The sequence below is a fragment of the Gnatocerus cornutus genome, chromosome 4 (assembly GCF_029298725.1).
Source record: "Gnatocerus cornutus isolate USDA-ARS CGAHR chromosome 4, icGnaCorn1.1, whole genome shotgun sequence".
NCBI lineage: Eukaryota > Metazoa > Arthropoda > Insecta > Coleoptera > Tenebrionidae > Gnatocerus > Gnatocerus cornutus.
The window spans coordinates 20011001-20030135 of NC_142236.1; the positions used below are offsets into that span (position 1 = coordinate 20011001).

Consider the following 19135-nt stretch of genomic DNA (forward strand, 5'->3'; position numbering starts at 1 on the left):
AGGCAAGTTTTCACTACTGTAGAAGAAGAACCTTTAGCAAGTTATTTAAAGAAAGCCGCTGATATTTATTATGGATTGACACCATATGAGACTCGAAAATTAGCATGTCAGTTCGCCATAAAAAATAACAAAGCTATGCCTAATTCTTGGAGAACAAAATTGTTAGCTGGCGAAGATTGGTTAGGCTCGTTCCCCAAACGTCATCCTTCTTTATCCATAAGGACACCTCAAGCAACAAGCCTTTCAAGAGCTACATCAAAGATTAATATGAGACTGATTAAGAGTTTAGTTTAAACAAAATGATTTATACTTGTGATGATAAAACAAATATATAGATAATTAAGTTTAAATACTAAAAATATATATATTTAGTAATTACTATAATTTCAACAGAGCAATAAAAATGTGCATTTAATTTCGAGCGTAAGAAAAGTTGATTTAAAACTGTTTAATTAATAAAACTAATAAATGTTTAAATAAAAACTAAGAGTTGATAGTTTTCTTAAAGACTTATTGTAAGGTAACTGTCTGTACCTGATTAAAATTGTTTTTGAATAAAAAGAGTTTTGTTAAATTATAAAAAAAGTTTGATTACTTGACTTTTCTCATAATTTGTTACATAATGATACAAAAACAATACATAAGTCTACTTACCCCGGGCATATAGTCAACCTACCCCGCACCCGGGGTAAATTGACTAAGAGTTGTTATTCTGTAAAATGCGTTAAATTATGACCATTGTATTAAATAATGGACTAGTTTTTATATTTTTTTATAATCTTAATAGTTCTTCTATCCACTGATGCAGTTTTATTGTCTGTATGTATAAAAACACAGAAAATGTGTATAATTTTGTAAAAAATTAGTCAACCATCCCCGGTCTCCCCTACTCGGATGATTATACGATTTTTTGAAGGATCTCTCGCGGTTGATAGCCTGGTTAGTTATTACCAGCAGATCGGCGCGGGGCTGTTGGTTTACCAAGATTTATATAAACTGTTAAAAATGAAGAATCAATTTTACAAGCTTTTTATAAAAATGGTTACGCAAATTATCCGAACAGGAGGCATGTCAGTTAATCATCGGACAATTTTCCGCGTGATCATTTCCACTTCCCACCAAGATAGTGTGAATAAGTAAGGTATAGATAAAACTGGTGTTACCTTGTTTAGATTTTTCGACTGCAGTTCGTTTTTCAGCAACACATTTTGTTCTTCTAGTTTCCGATTTTGTTCTTGAACTTTCCAATATTTTTCTTCCCATTCTGATTTTCTTCCTGAATTATCCTCTTCAGACAAATTCGACGGATGTGAACTCTGAAGAGCCTCATTACCTTTCTGTAATTACCAACATAAATCAACGTCAACTACACTTTCAAATTGATTTAAAAAAATACAAGTATAAGCAAATTTAATTTGAATGCTTAAGTTATATTGTTATCAGTACCACTTATCATGTAATTTAACGGCAATACAATTGAGCGGCACTCGGAAAAAAGACATTTTCCTCGACTTTTGCGCTGTCCGTTCTGACCAGAAAGCGGTTTGGTCTACTTTCAAGTCGACCAGTCCAAGTTTGCACAGAAAGTAACGACGTCAAGTGCAAGATTCAGTATGACTCAGTTTACCCTTATTTACTCAGGAACTTTTTCAGTGACGCGCCAATTATTATTTAAAATTGCAAAACGAGTGAAAATCATATACAACTTTTCATTATACAGATGTCCCAAAACTCATGACCGATAAGACCAGGGATGGTGCCCACAGCAATACAGATGCTCAAACAAAAATTGATAAAATTTAATAGTAACCGAGCATAAAAATCTTGAAAGCTTATTTTAGAGAGAAATAAAAGACCATCCCTTAAACAACGAAACTCTATCTAATGTTCATCAGACCAATAAATGATAATATGTATCCATAATTACCGATTTCCAAATTCTGATCAGCTTTGGGATTAACTACCATTTTTTTGTCTTAACTCGATTATTCTTTGAGCTAAAAATTTTTTGTCGAAATTTTGGTTCAGAATTGTTGTCTCTAGGTCACGTGTTCTGGGTCACCCTGTATACTTAAGTTGATAAAAAGTTGATTTCAAGAAACAGACAAACCAACACACATTCAGATACAGGTGCTTTTAAAATACACTAGCAAACTGAACACGGTAATTAGTGAAGACAAGTAGAATGAATTGGCAAAAAATGTTGTAGGTAATACAGTAGAACTTGGTTATAACGACCTCGGTTGTAACGCCAACTCGTCTATAACGTTACAATTTCGAAAGTCCGGACAAATCTCCATAAGAGTTAATGTTTTTAAATTCGGCTATAACGACCTCGCGTACAGCGACAACCCTGCTATAACAACCGAATTTCTGTATCGATTTGTCGGTTATAACGACAACACAATCTTGCAGTGTAAGCCTCCGCTACTAGGAAATGTTTTTTAGTCGACTTCCCAGGAATAATTTTATGGGAATAGGATGTAACGACCTGTTTTAGCGCCAATTGCATCAGTTACTGTCTGCTTTTCTGTAGTCATGGCAGCAAAACGAAAACAGTTCACGATTGAAGAAAAAATAAAAGTTATCAATGAAATTGAAGGTGGAATTAAAAAATCCGAAATTTGCCGCAAATTTAACATCCCAAATACTACTTGTCAAACAATCTGGAAAAATAGGGATGCTATCAAATCTGCTTTCGACAATAATGAGCTAAAGTCGAAACGATTGCGTAAACCTCAACACTCGGAGATTGACCAAGCTCTTATTGAATGGTTTAGGCAACAGCGAATTCAAAATGTCCCCATCAGCGGGCCAATATTGAAGACAAAAGCGGAGCAATTTGCGGTACGTTTTGGAGTGCAAGATTTTGTTTGTTCCAATGGCTGGATAGATCGTTTTAAAAACCGTCATGGGATAAACGGGGGCAAAATGACCGGAGAAGCAAATTCCGCTGATGTCCAAGGAGCTGAAACCTGGATGACAACCATATGGCCAGAGATTCGCAAAGGATATTTGCCTAAAGACATTTTTAATGCCGACGAAACAGGCCTATTTTACAAATTATTGCCCAGCCGAACCCTAAAATTTAGAGGAGAAAAATGTGTGGGCGGAAAATTATCGAAAGAGCGATTGACAGTTCTGTGCTGTGCAAATTTGGATGGCTCTGAAAAAAGAAGACCTTTAGTAATCGGTAAATCTCAGAACCCTCGTTGCTTCAAGAATGTGAGACATTTTCCTAATGTTCGTTATTGTGCAAATAAGAAGGCATGGATGACAGCCAAACTTTTTGAAGATGAAATTCTCAAATGGGATCGAGAATTAGCGAAACAGAAAAGGAAAATTCTTCTAGTAGTCGATAACTGCACTGCCCATTCCCGCCCAAACAACATCAAAAATGTTAAGATCGAATATTTACCACCCAATACCACCAGCGTGATTGAGCCTCTAGACCAAGGCATTATCAGTAATTTTAAGACGCACTATCGTCATTCAACTTTGTTGAGATTTTTGGAATGCTTGGAGAAAAAGGACGATTTTGGCATTAATGTGCTAGACGCTATTAAAAATATAGAATTGGCTTGGGACAAAGTAAAATCTACAACTATTCAGAACTGTTTTAGACATGGAGGCTTTAAAATAGTGGATGACGAGTTGAACCAAATCGAAACAGATAGTGAAAATAATGATACGGAATTCGATGAAAGTGACGACATACCTTTGTCAAACTTAAAGCAGTTGTTACAGTTAACTTCCAATAATATGACATTTGAAGACTATGTGTCTATAGATGATGATGTTGTAACCAGTGAATTACTAAGTGACGGCGAGATTGTTGAAAACATTATTCAGAATTCGGATAATGCCGAGGACAATGCCAATAATGAAGATCAAGACGATGACAACGACGACGAGGAAGAAGAACAGTACGTTGCACCACCTAATCTTAAAGAAGCTGTTGTAGCTGCCCGATTATTGCAAAGATTCTGTGAAACATCTAGTACAGACAAGGACTTATTTAACAATGTTTCTCGCATAAAACGTCAGATTGAAGATCTTTATCATGATCGTTTATTGCACCAAACGAAACTCACCGATTTTTTCAATTGAATAACATTTTTTATACAGGGTGTCCCAAAAGTGACGCACCACCTTAAAAGGGGGTAATTGGGTGGTCCTCCAGAGTACCAAAAAAATGTTAAAAAAAATTCCAGACTCTCTGTTTTCGCAGGAGGAGTAAAAGAAAATTAGGAAAATGGCAACATTGCAGAAGTGTACCCCCTATAATTTAAATTTCCAGTAGTCAAAGCCATAGTAACGTTGCTGTTGTATTGTTGGCGTTAGTCAGGTCGGCTCATGAACGAGTATTGTAACTATGGTTTCACGTGAACGATGCCACACTGATCGAGATTGTTAATTAAAAAATTTTCTTAACAGTTTTTAGGCATTTCTTACAAGATTTTTCCGATTTTTTTTGCACCATGCCTTTGCGCAAAATGTTCTTTGGGTAACAAATTTATTTGAACGTAAAATTATTGCACAGAAATCGTTAATTTTCGCATCAAACTTTGCCTCTTCAACCCATCGTATCTCGAAAAATTGAAGACATGGATTTTTTTTAACATTTTTCCGGTGATCTATGGCATTGTCCGATGATACAGTTTCACGGTGGTGCATCACTTTCGGGACACCCTGTATATGTATTACAATACATATGTTATTATTATTATTGTTAATAAAAGTTAAGAAAATGCCCACATTTAATTGAGTTATTAATTTCTATATGTATGTAATAAAATTATCAAAGTTGCGTGAATTTGGTTATAACGTCACCTCGGTTAAAGCGACAATGTGACAGTGGTCCCTTCGATGTCGTTATAACCGAGTTCTACTGTAGTTATTTGGGTACCAAGGCCAAAAATGTTTCTTTTTTTAATGGCCGAAGCGATAGCCGAGGCAAGAAAGAAGGCGAGGGCAAAATGGCACGTTTTAGCTGTGATACACACAAGATTTTTTAGGCGATATCATTAAATTTACAAGCTAATTAATTTTTATTTATGAATTATTGATTTAATCATTTATAACAACTGAATAATTGTAAATATTTATGAATCATTCAGAAAAGTTCATATTTTCTTTATTTACATTTGCAGTTTCGGCATGGTTAGCTTCTCAATTTGTATGAATTATGTTTGATGTGCATTTTGATGTTGTTGCAGCAACACTGCTAGACATGTTAATTTTCAAAAATTCAACACGTCTTTGTTGCACTTTACAACAGTTTGTCGATTTGATTTTACCTAAATAATTATAAAATTGGGGGTAATGTCGGTATCTTGATGTAGTATGCAAAATTATGGATAGATGGCGCCACCATAGATCGGTCAAAAATGTTTGCGACCAGAAAAAACTTACTTTTAGGCCGCTTTTGAGACCTAAAAATTCCATTTTCTGTTTAAGTCGCCTAAAAAGGTCTTTTTGTTTTCGAGATTAAATTGATCGAATTATTAGTCAAAATTTCCACTTCGCCAGTGAATTAAAGAATATAATTTTGATTGCTTAGCAACAATTCAAAGTTTGTAGTATTAGATAGATATTTTCATCAGTGGTTCAAAATTATTTCAATATTTGTTCAAAATTTCCAGTTCGCCACAGGATTTAAGGTAATTTAAGGTAGAATAAAATCTTGATTATTGAGCAACAATGAAAGTTTTGTTAGTTTTAGGTGGACATTTAATCAGTGGTTTTTCAAGAAAGTGGTAAGATGTGTGTTTTTGTATTGGTAGAAAAAAAATAGTCAATTCAATTCCTTAAGGCTGAAATGTTTTATAAAACGCCTCGTAGTATTTTATTGCCAGATAAGTCATAAGCCCGTACACTTAAAAATTAAAAATAAAATACTAAAAACAACTTGAGTTTTATTATCACATCTTTAGATTAGTGATAAGAATCCAATACATACAATACATTTACGTGTATCGCCCACTTCATCTGATAATAATAAGCCTGTTAAATTTTGATTTCCCCCTATTGTGGCCTCAAAGTTATACGCCGTCGGTACATAAGCCTCATTTATTACCTATAAAACCCAATTTTAGTAGCGGAAGGTGTATATGAGAGCTGAGTGTATCTTGCAGGTTAGAGGTTTTTATCAAAGTTGGTACTAATTTAGTGTCAAAATAAGTTTGTTTACATGTTAATTGACAGTTTTGGTTAAATCAGGAATTTATTGAAAATACAAAGCGATTTCAGTTTCATTAGATGAAAAATGAATAATAAAAGATTTCTACTACGTGATGTGGATGTTTTTTGACTAGTAAACATGTTTCCAAACAAATCGTCTATTTTTCCGAATTGATGATTTGGGCGAACATTTGCATTCTTTTAATCGAATCTCAGTTTAGATTCGAAGCAAGTGAAACTATTGAGGTTCAATGAGCATGAAAAGATGAAGTTATCAACGTTTTAATTCTCGAAGGTTATATTTTCTTTTTTTTCTGAACATGTTAAGCCATACACTGGACATTATTTGCACCCACTGCACCATCTCATGTTAATTACAGTTAAAAACTAGCACGGTAGGTTACGTTCTTTTACAAATCTTGTTTTTCAGTCTCTACTCATAACGAACAAAAACATTGGCGATTTTTGTCTAAATTTTGAGAAAATCAAATAATTTCTTAACGTTGCTATTGTTTCTGTCATTTCGATTACTTGTAAATAAAAGTCAACTGTCAACGAAACAATGCATGCGATCTAATAAATCAAAAAATATCACTAGGAGGTACAACCCAATTAAACAATTTGAACCTCACGTTCAAAATAAACAGTGTATAAATATGCAATAAATACACGTTGAAACTAATTGTAAAAAATACGAGTTAGAAACTATTCTAACTTTAATACTTGAGTTATCTTATCAGTTATTACTTATCATTTTATTTATAGGCCCTGTAAGCAATTCATTATTTGTTAAGAAGTTTGTTTACTTGGGATAAAACGCTAATTTCACAATACCAATGCTCACAGAAGTGCATAAAAATAGTCAAAACTTTAGTTACAAAACTGTGGCAAAGTTTGCCTAAGTGGACCCTTTGCAACAAGTTAAAGTGATTATTTTTATTAGAAAACTTCATGCTAGATACTCTAAGCTAGGCAGGCAGCATTTAGCACCGTTGCTTTTAAAAATGTTTAGAATGCGTGTGTTGGAGAGAAATCGAAAAGTTACTTGACACCTTAAACTCAAATTAAACTCGTACTACCCTGAAAGGGTGGGGCCCAATATTCGCACATTTACACGTCAATACTAAAATCGTGTCAATTTTTTATCATATACAGGGTGATTTTTTTAAAACGGCAGGCGTTGTAGAATTTTTATTTATGAACCGATTTCAAAAATTTAAAAAACAAATTAAATGGTTTTTAATTTACTATAAACTGATAATTTTAAAATTTTTCTAAATGTCTTAGTATCTTTTGGGCGATACTCAACTTTCTTATTTTAAATTGACACCCATATTTTTTTTTCATAATTTAGAAGATATTAATTTTCTTGATTCAGAAATGTGTAATATGTTCTACTTTTACAAAAAATATTTAAAAAAAATATATCAAAAATGAAAAAATGTAGGCAATAAAAGTTAATAAAATCACGGTTGCTTCAGCGCGGACAGAACGTTCACTGCGCTTCTAGAGCCGGGCGGTTCGTGGGATATAATTCTGAGTCGTACGCGGAACTCCCGAATATTCTCGCAGCGCTCCAGCATTTGGCTAGTGGTAGGGGAAATATCTGTACAGAGGATGTCCCAAAACTCGCGCCCCAGAGAGCAAGGGAGAGTGCTGACAACAACACAGATGGTAAATTTCAAAACAAAAATTGACTAAGTTTAATAGTATTCGAGAACTGAAAAAAAAGTTAACAACCAATCCCGAAAGCTTATTCGAAAAGTGGAGTAAATGGCCATCCCAATTTCTTAGGCAACGAGAGTCTAATGTTTAACTGACCAATGGATGATAGTATGTGTCCATAGTTACCAATTTTTAAATTCTGTTCAGCTTCGGGATTGGCTACAGTTTTTTTGTCTTATCTCGGTTATTTTTTGAGTTAAATGATTATGGTTTCAAAATTTTGGTTTAGAATTGTTGCCTCCATAAGCCCTTTCTCTCTGGGGCGCGAGGTCTGGGACATCCTGACACCAGCGACCGTAAACTAGTTACGTTGGTTGTTATGTTGACGAACAACAGATTTACGCAACATTTTTAACATCACTGTTATATTTAATTCAGATTAGCATTATACATAGAAGATAGGGTTTTTCTAATTATTAATTCTATTGATAGAACTTAGGTGAACATGTCATTACTCACCCCTCAACAGTTGCTCGGGTCAGAAAATTATACTCCTAATAATTACCGAATGAATTGAACTGTCTTGTCGTTTTTCGCAATATTTAAAGTTATTTTGCTCCCGTAAGAAGATTCAAATAAAAAATTTTAACAGAAGTTCCAATTTACAGTGACTTAAAGTTTGACGTTCTTATCAGGTGGTCTGGTGTTATTTTGAACACTCTGTATAAGCCATTTTGTTGCTACACTGTTGTGTGCTTCAACAACAACTTTTTTTATAAATTAAAAAACAATCGTAGATAAAATGTTGTAAGATACACGTTTAAAATGCTTTAAAAGCTTAAATTTGAAATAACTATTAATTTTCGAATTAAAAATGTATTTTCTGTCATTACACAGTTTTAACAGAAATAATTCCTTTATTTATAAATGGGCCCCTCCCCTGTTTTCATCATTTTCATCTCTTCTACCGTTTTCTCCGACTTTTTCATCTTTTCCTTTTCCTGTACTTGCTGCTCTATATTTTCTTTCTCTCTTTCTTTGATCTTCATTATCTTTTCCCCCTCGCTCTTCAAATCTTTCTCCCCAGCAATATTTCCGTTCTTCTTCTCTAACTTCACCGCCACCACTTTTTCGCGCTCCATTTTCTCCATCTTCTCCTTCATTTCCCCCTCGTCCGCCTCTTCCTCCTTTTCTTTGTACTTCTTCATACCAAGGACCATCACCTCCTCCTACTGTCTCTCCAAATCTTTTTCTCCACCAATTTCCAACACCACCATTACCATCTCCTCGTCCTCTATTCCACCAAAATCTCCAAACTCCTCCTCCTTCTCCTCCTCCTACCCCTCCCCCTCCCCCTCCTCCTTCTCCTCCTCCTACCCCTCCCCCTCCCCCTCCTCCCCACTTTCCCCCTTTTCCTCCTCCTTCTCCTCCTCCTCCTCCCCCTCCCTTTCCTCCCTCCTCTCCCCCTCTTCTCCCTCCTTCTTCTACTCCTCCTCCTCCCCCTCCCCCTTCTCCTCCTCCTCCTCCTCCTCCCCCTCCTCTCCCTTCTCCTCCCCTTCCTCCTCCTACCCCTCCCCCTCTTCTCCCTCCTTCTTCTACTCCTCCTCCTCCCCCTCCCCCTTCTCCTCCTCCTCCTCTTCCTCTTCCTCCTCCTCCCCCTCCCCCTCCTCCCCCTCCTCCTCCTTCTCCTCCTCCTCCTCCTCCTCTTCCTCTTCCTCCCCCTCCCCCTCCCCCTCCTCCCCCTCCCCATCCTTCTCCTCCTCCTCCTCCTCCTCCTCCTCCTCCTCCTCCTCCTCCTCTCCCTTCTCCTCCCCTTCCTCCTCCTACCCCTCCCCCTTCTCCTCCTTCCCCTCCACCACCTCTTTCCCCTCTTCCTTCTTCACCTCTTTCTCCGTCTTCTCTATCTCCTCCCCCTCTTCCTCCTCTTCCCCATTCTCCTTCAACTCTTTCTTCGTCTTCTCTATTGTCTCTTCCTCTTCTAGGATAATACATTTTGTCTTCTGTTCTAGTTTTTTTCAAATTACAAAATATCTGCCAACAACACACAATAGTAACAAAAAAAAGTAAAAGTAAGCGCATAAAATGGCATTCTATGACTTGACTGAATAAATTTCTTCGTTAAATGACAATGTAACAAATTCGGTCTTTACCAGTTTCAATAAAGTATTATTTTTTGAGGTGGCATTTATGTCATGTTAGCGTTAATTGATAACAGTGCTTAAAGAAGTCTATTAACGTATCATTAATTTTTACCATTATTTTACTCAACAAAAACTCACCAATTCTAATAAAAACCACAAAATGAATTCAGCAACGTTATCATTGCTTCAAGTAATGAATAAATCGTCAAAGCGACACAGTATATACAAACTTTTATCGGATAGATATACAATCATGTGTCGAACAAATAGATAACGATTTCATGTGGATATACTGTTTTTGTGGTCACACGGGTTCAAAAAAAATATTTTGCAGTATTTTTTTTTATTCATTAGCTCAGACAACCCAACACACCTGAATTTTTTCAGAATTTTTGAACTACGTTAACAGGGTTAGACCCAACAATAGGCGGCCGGTTTCGAGAGATTTATTTTCAAAGTCCACTCTTGGGGTTGAAACGAAGTTTAGAGAAAAAATACGAAATTTTAGTTGGTAAAAGCCAATACAACGTTCAATACAGTTTAAGCTTTCGAACGTTTTATAGAGGTAAACTTGACACTTATTAAGCGGCGGCGACTTCCAGGATGCAATTTTACGAAACCTCCTAACCCGAATAAATTGTAAATTTTGAACAAAAAATACGAGATTTTCAGATCAGATGCTTTTTGCTGACATCGAAAACATGTGGTAATTACATGTTTGTTTTCCTAAAAATACAAGCCCTCACTCCATTGCACCCCCTTAATAAAGCGCAAAAATTATGACATTTTTTTTTCTAGTTTCGTTTGATCTCCAGTGTCCGTGAATTTTCTCAAAATTTTTTAACTAGTTTATCTTGTCTATATCAGGTCCTTATCCATAATTTTGACAGTTTCGTTAAATTGTAATGAATTTATTGTCCCATAATCCTCCTAAAAACGCCAAATTTGACACAGAGGCTTTGGAGCTCTTGGAAAATTAAAAAAAAATAAAAAGCCCAATTTTTTGTTGTTTTCAACCCCCAACCCCTAACATACCACCTTTAAATTTTGGAATTAGGGAATTATTTTTTTTACGGTATATTGAGGCCATGGGAAACATGTGTGCAAATTTTCAACATTATGGAACAACTCTTTCTACCCTAGACTCGAGAGCCCATAGCTAACCATTACATTACAAAGAAAACGTGGACAAAATTAATGTATCCTGTTTAAGAAACCTAGCAACATTAATATTATTTGTGCTTGAGTTTTTCGGTTAGGCGTGAGTTCTGGGATACCTGTATAGATGCTAATAATCTAAATGGATGGGCTTTATCTCAGAGATTAGCAGAAAAAGACTTTGAATGGTTGACTTGTGATAAAATGAAAAATGTTGACGGTATATTGTTATCAGATAGTGCTACGGATTATGTTTTAGAAATTGATTTAGTATTCCCTGTAGATCTGGCTATTCATAACAAATTCAGTGACTTGCCTTTGGCTCCGGAAAATAGAATACCTCTAGCCTGAAAAGTAGAAAAACTGCTTTGTGATTTCTATGATAAGAAAAATTAAATAATTCATTACAAAACATTAAAACTTTACAAGAGTTTAGGTGTTAGAATAACAATGGTTCACAGAGGTATATAATTTACTCATTCAAATTTCATGGCACCATATGTAAAATTTAATACTGAACAAAGACAAAAGGCGAAAAATGATTTCTGGCAATTAATAGTTAATGCCCCATATGGTAAGTTTATGCAATCTGTTAGAGACCAACAAAATATTAAATTATATGGTGATGAAGAAAAATTACAAAAAGTGATAAACAAACCTAATTCTAAACACAGAACTATATTTAGCACACACCTCATATCGATGAAATTAACTAAGATTTGGCATGATCGCACCAGGAGCCGTATTTTTGAACCGTTCGAGTCGAGACGTATAGGATTTCATCGGTCTTAAGGGCCCCACAAACCTCGTTCTTGCATGACGTGTTTGAACGACGGTTTCGACGGTTGGAACGAAACGGTCGGAAAAACCGAGGTCAACACGACGGTTTTTGCCCACAGACCTCGGTTTTTCCAACCGTTTCGTTCCAACCGTCGAAACCGTCGTGCAAGAACGAGGTTTGTGGGGCCCATTAGTCGGACTCGCTTCAGCGTTCCCGTCAAGTCACCGGTGACAACTCGTATACGTCTCAACTCGAACGGTTCAAGAATACGGCTCTAAGGGCCGGTTGCAGAAACACGGTTCAAAATTTGAACCGGTTCAAATCTGACTTAACCCAGGCTTAAATGATTTATGCGTTGCACAAACATTTTTGAGCGGTTCAAATACTAGTTAGCACGGTGTTAAACTAAGCCAGGTTCAGAGGTGGAATAAGCCGGTGTTCAAAGTGACAGCTGGATTTGTGAGTTTTCAAATTACAAAAGTACACAAATTAAAAGCTAAGTTTTTACATTTTTTCTGGTGCAGTTTTTAATCAACCTTAAGTTCAAAATATAATTGTTTATTAAAGGTTATGTAATACAAAATTTCATAATATGTTTTATTTTATTTTTTTTTCAAAACGAGGTTTCGATTTTCCAAAGCTACAGTCATGGTTTCACAACATAAAATCGGTAGAAATCTTGAACCCCACACGCACCGGAACAAGTCATTTTCTGCTTTCCTACAAATACTGGTTGCCCTCCGGTTTTATGCCACGGGTACATTTCAAGGAGTTCTTGGCGATACATTTGGAGGTATCTGCAAGAGCAGTGTCTTCAGGATTATCAAACGCGTCACACATCATCTTGCCTTATTGAAAAATGAGGTGTATCGAAGAAGCAAACAGATAAGTTTTTATGAAGTTTTTACCAATGTATGTTTCAGTCATTCGTTAATAAACCTTTCGTGCACGTGTGTCGTTTGATATTCCCAAGATATCACAAAAAACAACTACGTGAAAATGCCAACAACGAGAAGGGCGCGCCTGGCAGAGAAGCAAAGTTTCTTCCTTCTAAGAGAACTTCCTGGCGCGATTGATGCGATAGATTGGTGAAATGTTTACCCCTTTTCTCCACCACTTTTATTAACAAAAACTTTATCACTGTAACAAACTGCTCTACATAAGAGATAACATCTCTTAACCTCAGTTTTAAGCGCGAAACCCAGAAATTGACAGAGTTGCAGCGTAGCCAACCGTGGAATCGCAGGGAAATACAATAAATCGACGTATAAAACAAGGTAGATCTCCCGCTTTAATGTTTTGAACCGGTTCATTTAATCCTCACGTGAATTTTGTTTGCGCAACGCGACAGTAGGTTAACCCTGGTTCAAAATTTGAACTGGATCAATTGAACTGGTTCAAATCGAAATTTGAACTGTGTTTCTGCAACCGGCCCTAAGTCAATCAATCAATGGGAAGGACTTTCGCTATGAGGTTTTGACGGAATTGCTGTACATAATTTTTATACTGATTATCTATTATATCTATTGTTTTGCTTATCTGATAACAGTGTCGATAAATCGCGTATGTTAGACGATTTCCGCTGCATTTGAAGTGATAGCTTCTATCTTGTGATCCCCGTAATCTGCAATTTGCGAACTTTCCTCATAAAATTGGTAAGTTTACCGCATTTGAACACAGTAAATAGATCGAGAGAAACTGACAAAATTTTGTGCCTAACCGAAATGTAATGCATCATAATAGCCTTAACCACACCACTTACTTAAGAATCAATTTTATACACTTTTTACATAAAACGTGATTGTAATTTCTAATTGCTTGTTTTCTTCTGATTAGAATAATGTCTAAGCGTGGTTCGAAGACCCTAATTAATCTAGGAGGACAAGGTGGCAATGATGGGGGAGGAGGAGGAGGAGGAGGACAAGTAAATGTATTTACTCTACCAGATAAAGGAAATTTTGACGGAAGATATATGAGAGAGCTGAGAGAAGTCCGTGATGAACAGAAATACGAAAAGTCCATAAAAGAAGTACTTTACTTTAAATATAGAAAATGAATTAAGTAAAATAGTAACAACAACAGTCTGCTACTGTCAAGAAATGGTGTAACCATTAACAATATAAGTATATAACTTCTTATATTAATTGTTTTAATTATTTTTCTTCCGTTACCTTTTTCTGTTTTTTTTTAAACGTTCCTGTATATCCGTATGAAAATCGTTATCCTTTTTTTTGACACATGATTGTTATATCGTTACTGAATTTATTTCGTGACTTTTACTAAAATGTGTACAACAACACAATTGAATAAATTATTGATATGTTAATAGACTTCATACAACAGTGTTTTGTGGGTTAGTGCACCTGTCAATTGTTCGTCAAAACTATGTAATGCGGTGCAGTAATAAACGTTGTTTGTTGACATTTGACACTTGATTGACGTTTCATTAACTTGGCGTGAATGCAGTGAAATATCCCTTAATGAAGGGATAACTTAAATTAATTTATAATTTTTTACTAAAATTTAATTACTGATAGTTTCTATTTGTTGTTAGAGGATAGTTTGTAAAAAAAGATGAAAAAAAAGAAAAGACGGGAGTGTAGGAAGAGAAGAAAAAAGAGGCGGAGATTATGGTGTTAAAAGAAATAAAAGAAATAGTAGAAGAAAAGAAAGTGGAACAGGAAAAAACAGAGGTGGAACAGAAGGAAGAGGAGTTTGGGGCTTTGGCGAAATGTGGCGAAATGGAGGAGGAGGTGGTGGCGGTGGTAAAAAATCAACAGAAGTAGGAGAAGGAAGAAGTAATAGTGGTATTTTAAGAGAAACAGAAGGAGAAAAAAGAAGAAGTTATGGAGAATGAAATATGGGATAGAAATGATAGTGGTGAAAAAAATGGAACAGATCGGGGAAGAGTAGATGGAGAAGTAGGAATCGGAGATATAGAAAGGAGAAGACCAAAGAAAAAGAAAAGGAGAAAGAGGAGAAGGAGTATGGAGTAATTGGTGGGGCGTAAGATTTGGGTTAGAGAAAGGTGATGGTGGTGGAAAAAAATGAACAGATCGAGGAGTAGTAGGAGGAGAAGTAGTAAACCGAGGTACAGAAGGAGGCCAAAAAGAAAAAAAAAAGAAAAAGGAGAAGAAGGAAAGGTGGTGGCGGTAGTACAGGAGGAATAGAAGTAGGAGCAGTTATTAATGGTAGAGTTTCAGGAGAAATTGCAGAAAGAAGAGAAGGTGGGAATAGTGATGTTGTGGAAAAAGCAGGAGGGTAAGAATAAAAATATATAAAAAAGGAGGGGAGGTGTTGAGAGTGGTTATGGAGGAGTACAAAGAAACGGAAGAAGAGGTGGACAAGAAGAAAATAGAGGAGAAGATGGACAAGATGAAAAAGACGGAGACAAAGAAATAAGAAAAACGACAAAGGTAGTAGGAGGGAGTAGTGGCGAAGGAGGATGGGAAAAAGGATTTGGAGGAAGAAGAGAAGAAGGTGGTAATGGAGAACAAAAAAGAGAAAGTACTGGTAGAAGGAAGTTAGAGAAGGGGAAGATGAAGAAGACGAAAGAAACAGTAGACAAGGAAACGAACTCATTTATAAATAGAAAAATTATACCAATTGAATCTTTGTATCGACAGAAATTAAATTTTAAATCAATTTAATAGTTATTTGAAAAGCCACAAATGTAACAAAGAGGCTTCATAAACGTGTATTGTACAACGTTTTATTAATGAGTTAATTAAAAATCTGTTCTTTTTTATCATGGTAGACAAAAGTATGTGATTGAACTGGTTTTGAAGTCTTCAGTTAAATTATCAAAAATTAATTCTAACGCCCTCGTTGAAGGTTTGAACTAAATTCTTCTCTACGGTGTAACTCTCTGGTGTAATTTTTCCTCAAATCTTTTTTTTTTTATTTTTTAAGCCGATTTCAAAATTATTGAAAAGAAGAAAGAAATTTTCAACGCTCCGCTGCAATGTTTTGACATAAAAAGTCTATCTATTTTTTTAGTTTTGACACTTATTGTCAATTGATTGTCAAGATCTTTGTTCAGTTTGCTTCTCTTAAAGCACTGTTTTGTAGATACGGTTAATTGTCAATTTTAGAGAAAGATTCTTCTGAAGATTCCCATTCTGCTTTAGTATGCCTCAAAACAACCCAGCACCGGCAGAAACGCCCCAACTTGGTAAATATTCAAACCCATCCAACACAAAAAATTGTATTTTGGATTCAAGTTTATGTAAGTCCTGGCCTCGGGCCTAAGCCTCAGTACATGAACTGTCGCTTTTGCTTTTCCAATGTGTGGACTTATATGGTAGCAGAAACATATTGGAAAACTCACTTGGCAGCTGGATTTATCTGTCTATGCTTGTGAATATCCATAAGTCGCAAAAAGTTAAGTAGTTTTATGAGGATTTACTCATTTCTAGATGCTGGCCGTGCTTTTGGATTCCATATTGCACGACCTGTTGTAAGCTTAAAAAGCATTATTGTCCAAATTGTGGAAATCTTTTAGGGGTTTACGAAAGTTGCTGAAATGTATTGACATCTGTAGTTTATAAAGAATGTTTCGGATGATTGGTGTTTTCTTATTTCCAAAGAATTCAGGAAAATCTCTTTGAAAATGTCTGTAGTTTATTAGAATTGTTTTGAAGAGTCTCTAAAAAATCTCCAAGAAGTCCTCCAGAGTCACCAAGAATCTCCATACATCTAAAACTCCATAGGGGTGATTTATTTCTCCACAAGTTCCACATTTTGGAGAAATTTGAAAAACTCAAACTAAATAAACGTGAAAAAGTACCCAGCACTATAAAACCGCTGGTAAGTTAAAACTACGACTTCACAGCGTAAGATAAATTTATTTTACTACGTGGGGGCTAAACAATTGTAGTTCTTACATACAACATGGTACTACTTATACCAACATACTATAAATTTCTTAGAAAACAAAGTCGTACTTTTAACTAATGGCTTTGGATTTATTGGTTCTAAAAAACTACAAGAAATACTCAAAAAAGCAAAAGGTGAAGAAATGTATTTAAATCTAAGGGTGTCAAAAATTTGGTGCAGTTCCAAGGAGTAGCTAGTGTGGATCTCCACGAAGAATTAGAAGCCGACTAAAAGATTTTCATCTAAGCGAAGAACTCAAGGAACTTTCAAGAGAGCCACCAATTAAATGCTGTCCTGTACAACGAGAACTGGTGGTAAATTTGGTACTTCGCCCAACTGCCATAAAAATGGATCAAACTGTTTTTTTTTCGAGCGCTGTGATTGATAGTACCTTTCTACTTTCCAGGTTTCAAGTCAACTGAAGAAGGTACTGCCGTGAATATAGCCTCTTTTCTTGGTACCGGTGTACTGCGCTATGAAACCCGTTGTCGTGGGCTTGGGGAAGGCGCTAGGAACCCAGTCGTACCATCAAAAGTACCAAATTCTATTCCTGACCATTTGTCCGGAACACGAAAGTGGATGACCGTTTTTTATTCGCGTGAGTACTACGAGTACTACTCTCAAAAAGTGCGGAATTTTGTTAGTAGGCCTGACGACGTAGCCGCAGTTGTCATCAAAATAACCAAGTAAGGTAACGACTTCTTCTGGGTGGTGCAGAAGAACGAACCTGCGTAACAAGTGGTACCATCAACTTCTGATTTTCTAAGATTGTGATGTTAGATTTGGTGGATTAAGACGGAGATAAAGAAGCCGTCTATTTGATCTGAAATGAGGCAATGCGTGTAATAAAGAGGGTGAAAGAAAGTACCTGGAGTAGCTTACTTTTGTTGACGACGAAGAGTCCGGCTTCTGGGAAGCAAACCGGTTTATGAGACCGCATCATCATGAATAAGATGTGTTTGGAGGGGTGTTGTACCAGTCAATGCCATAGATTACTTCGGTCAAGTTTTCTATCAGAAAAGAATCTTTTTAAAAAAATAATTTTCAAAATTTTGGGTGATTTTAATGCAGGAGCAAGGCCGTACTGGGCGCTTACCTTCTAACCTAATTTTTGAGTGTGCTAAATTATTGTATGTAAAACAGGACAAAACTTCAATTTTTAGAAATTTTCTCTTTTACGAGAAAACAAAAATCTCCAAAATTTTATGTAAAGATTCAAAAATTTTGAAGTAAAAGATTAGAATTTAAAATGTCCATAAGATGTAAAAATAGTCAAATGAGTTTAATAATTTAATAATCAAAAAATTTTGAAAAAAATCGAAATTTATGGGTCAATTTCAAGTCGTTTGCGACGTCGCTAACACCTTTAGCTCTTTCAGTTTGTTAACTTCATCTGTGTTGTTCTCCATGATTGCCAACTTAACAGTACTAAAAATACAATAAAAATAATGTTTAAATTTAGGTAATAGTTGTTACATCAGAGTCAGGAAAATGTTTTATTTTGACATTTTAGTGATTGTATTGTATTTTTTTTGAAAGCCTCAATTATTAAAATAAAATCAATAAAAATTTTCAATTAAATGAGGTTAAAGACCGGCCGAAGAAAACGAAAACTGGCCACATTGTTAGTTTGAAAACTCGTCGATTTTAAAAACTTCCTTAAATTCGCATCTCGTCAAACTCGAATATCTCAAGATCAAAGCGAGAAGTTTTAGTATAGAGTTAATAAAGCAGCGTTTGACTATGTGAGTATTAAAAAAATTTGGTATTAAAACCAAAGTTTTTACATTGCACAAAAATAGTAATTAAAAATTTGTGTAAAACGAACGAATTTTTGTGAGAATACAAAATCGCGTCGACAGCTAAACCAGTTGTAATACCATTACATGATATACAAGGTGTTATGGTAATGTTACGGCCGTATCAAAAAATCTAAACTATCTTGAAATTCGCATTTTTTTTCGTTTTCTCAAAAATGATACTAGGCTTTATTATCGTCTAATTAGGATGATTTAATCCAATTTTGAATTTTGCGAAAATCCAAGTAGTCTAAATTGTTTGTCGCTGAAATCAGTGACGTCAATAATAGGAAAAAGAAGTACTGCAATTTTGTTTAAACAACGAAGAGAATACAATTTTTTAATAAATGTTCAAAATGATCATAATTTTGAATAATACAAACATGTTACCGCCGTAATAACTATAGCCGTATTGTGCAGCAAATAAGTTTATTTTCACAATTACCAACTAACTACGCCACTGGTATAAAATTATAACTGTCATTAATCAATTAAAAAAAAATCCTAGGATGACTTTGAATAAAAATTCG

At 35.4% G+C, this 19135-nt stretch overlaps 1 long non-coding RNA gene across 1 annotated transcript in view; it reads right to left on the reverse strand.

The window, feature by feature from the left end:
* Positions 1 to 1079: 1079 nt before the first annotated feature.
* The window catches only part of LOC148176626 (uncharacterized), a 58150-nt gene continuing 40094 nt past the window's right edge, over positions 1080 to 19135 (reverse strand). Inside the window, exon 2 of the long non-coding RNA XR_015770088.1 lies at positions 1080 to 1337. This is a non-coding gene — a long non-coding RNA (uncharacterized LOC148176626). The remainder of the gene's footprint in view (positions 1338 to 19135) is intronic.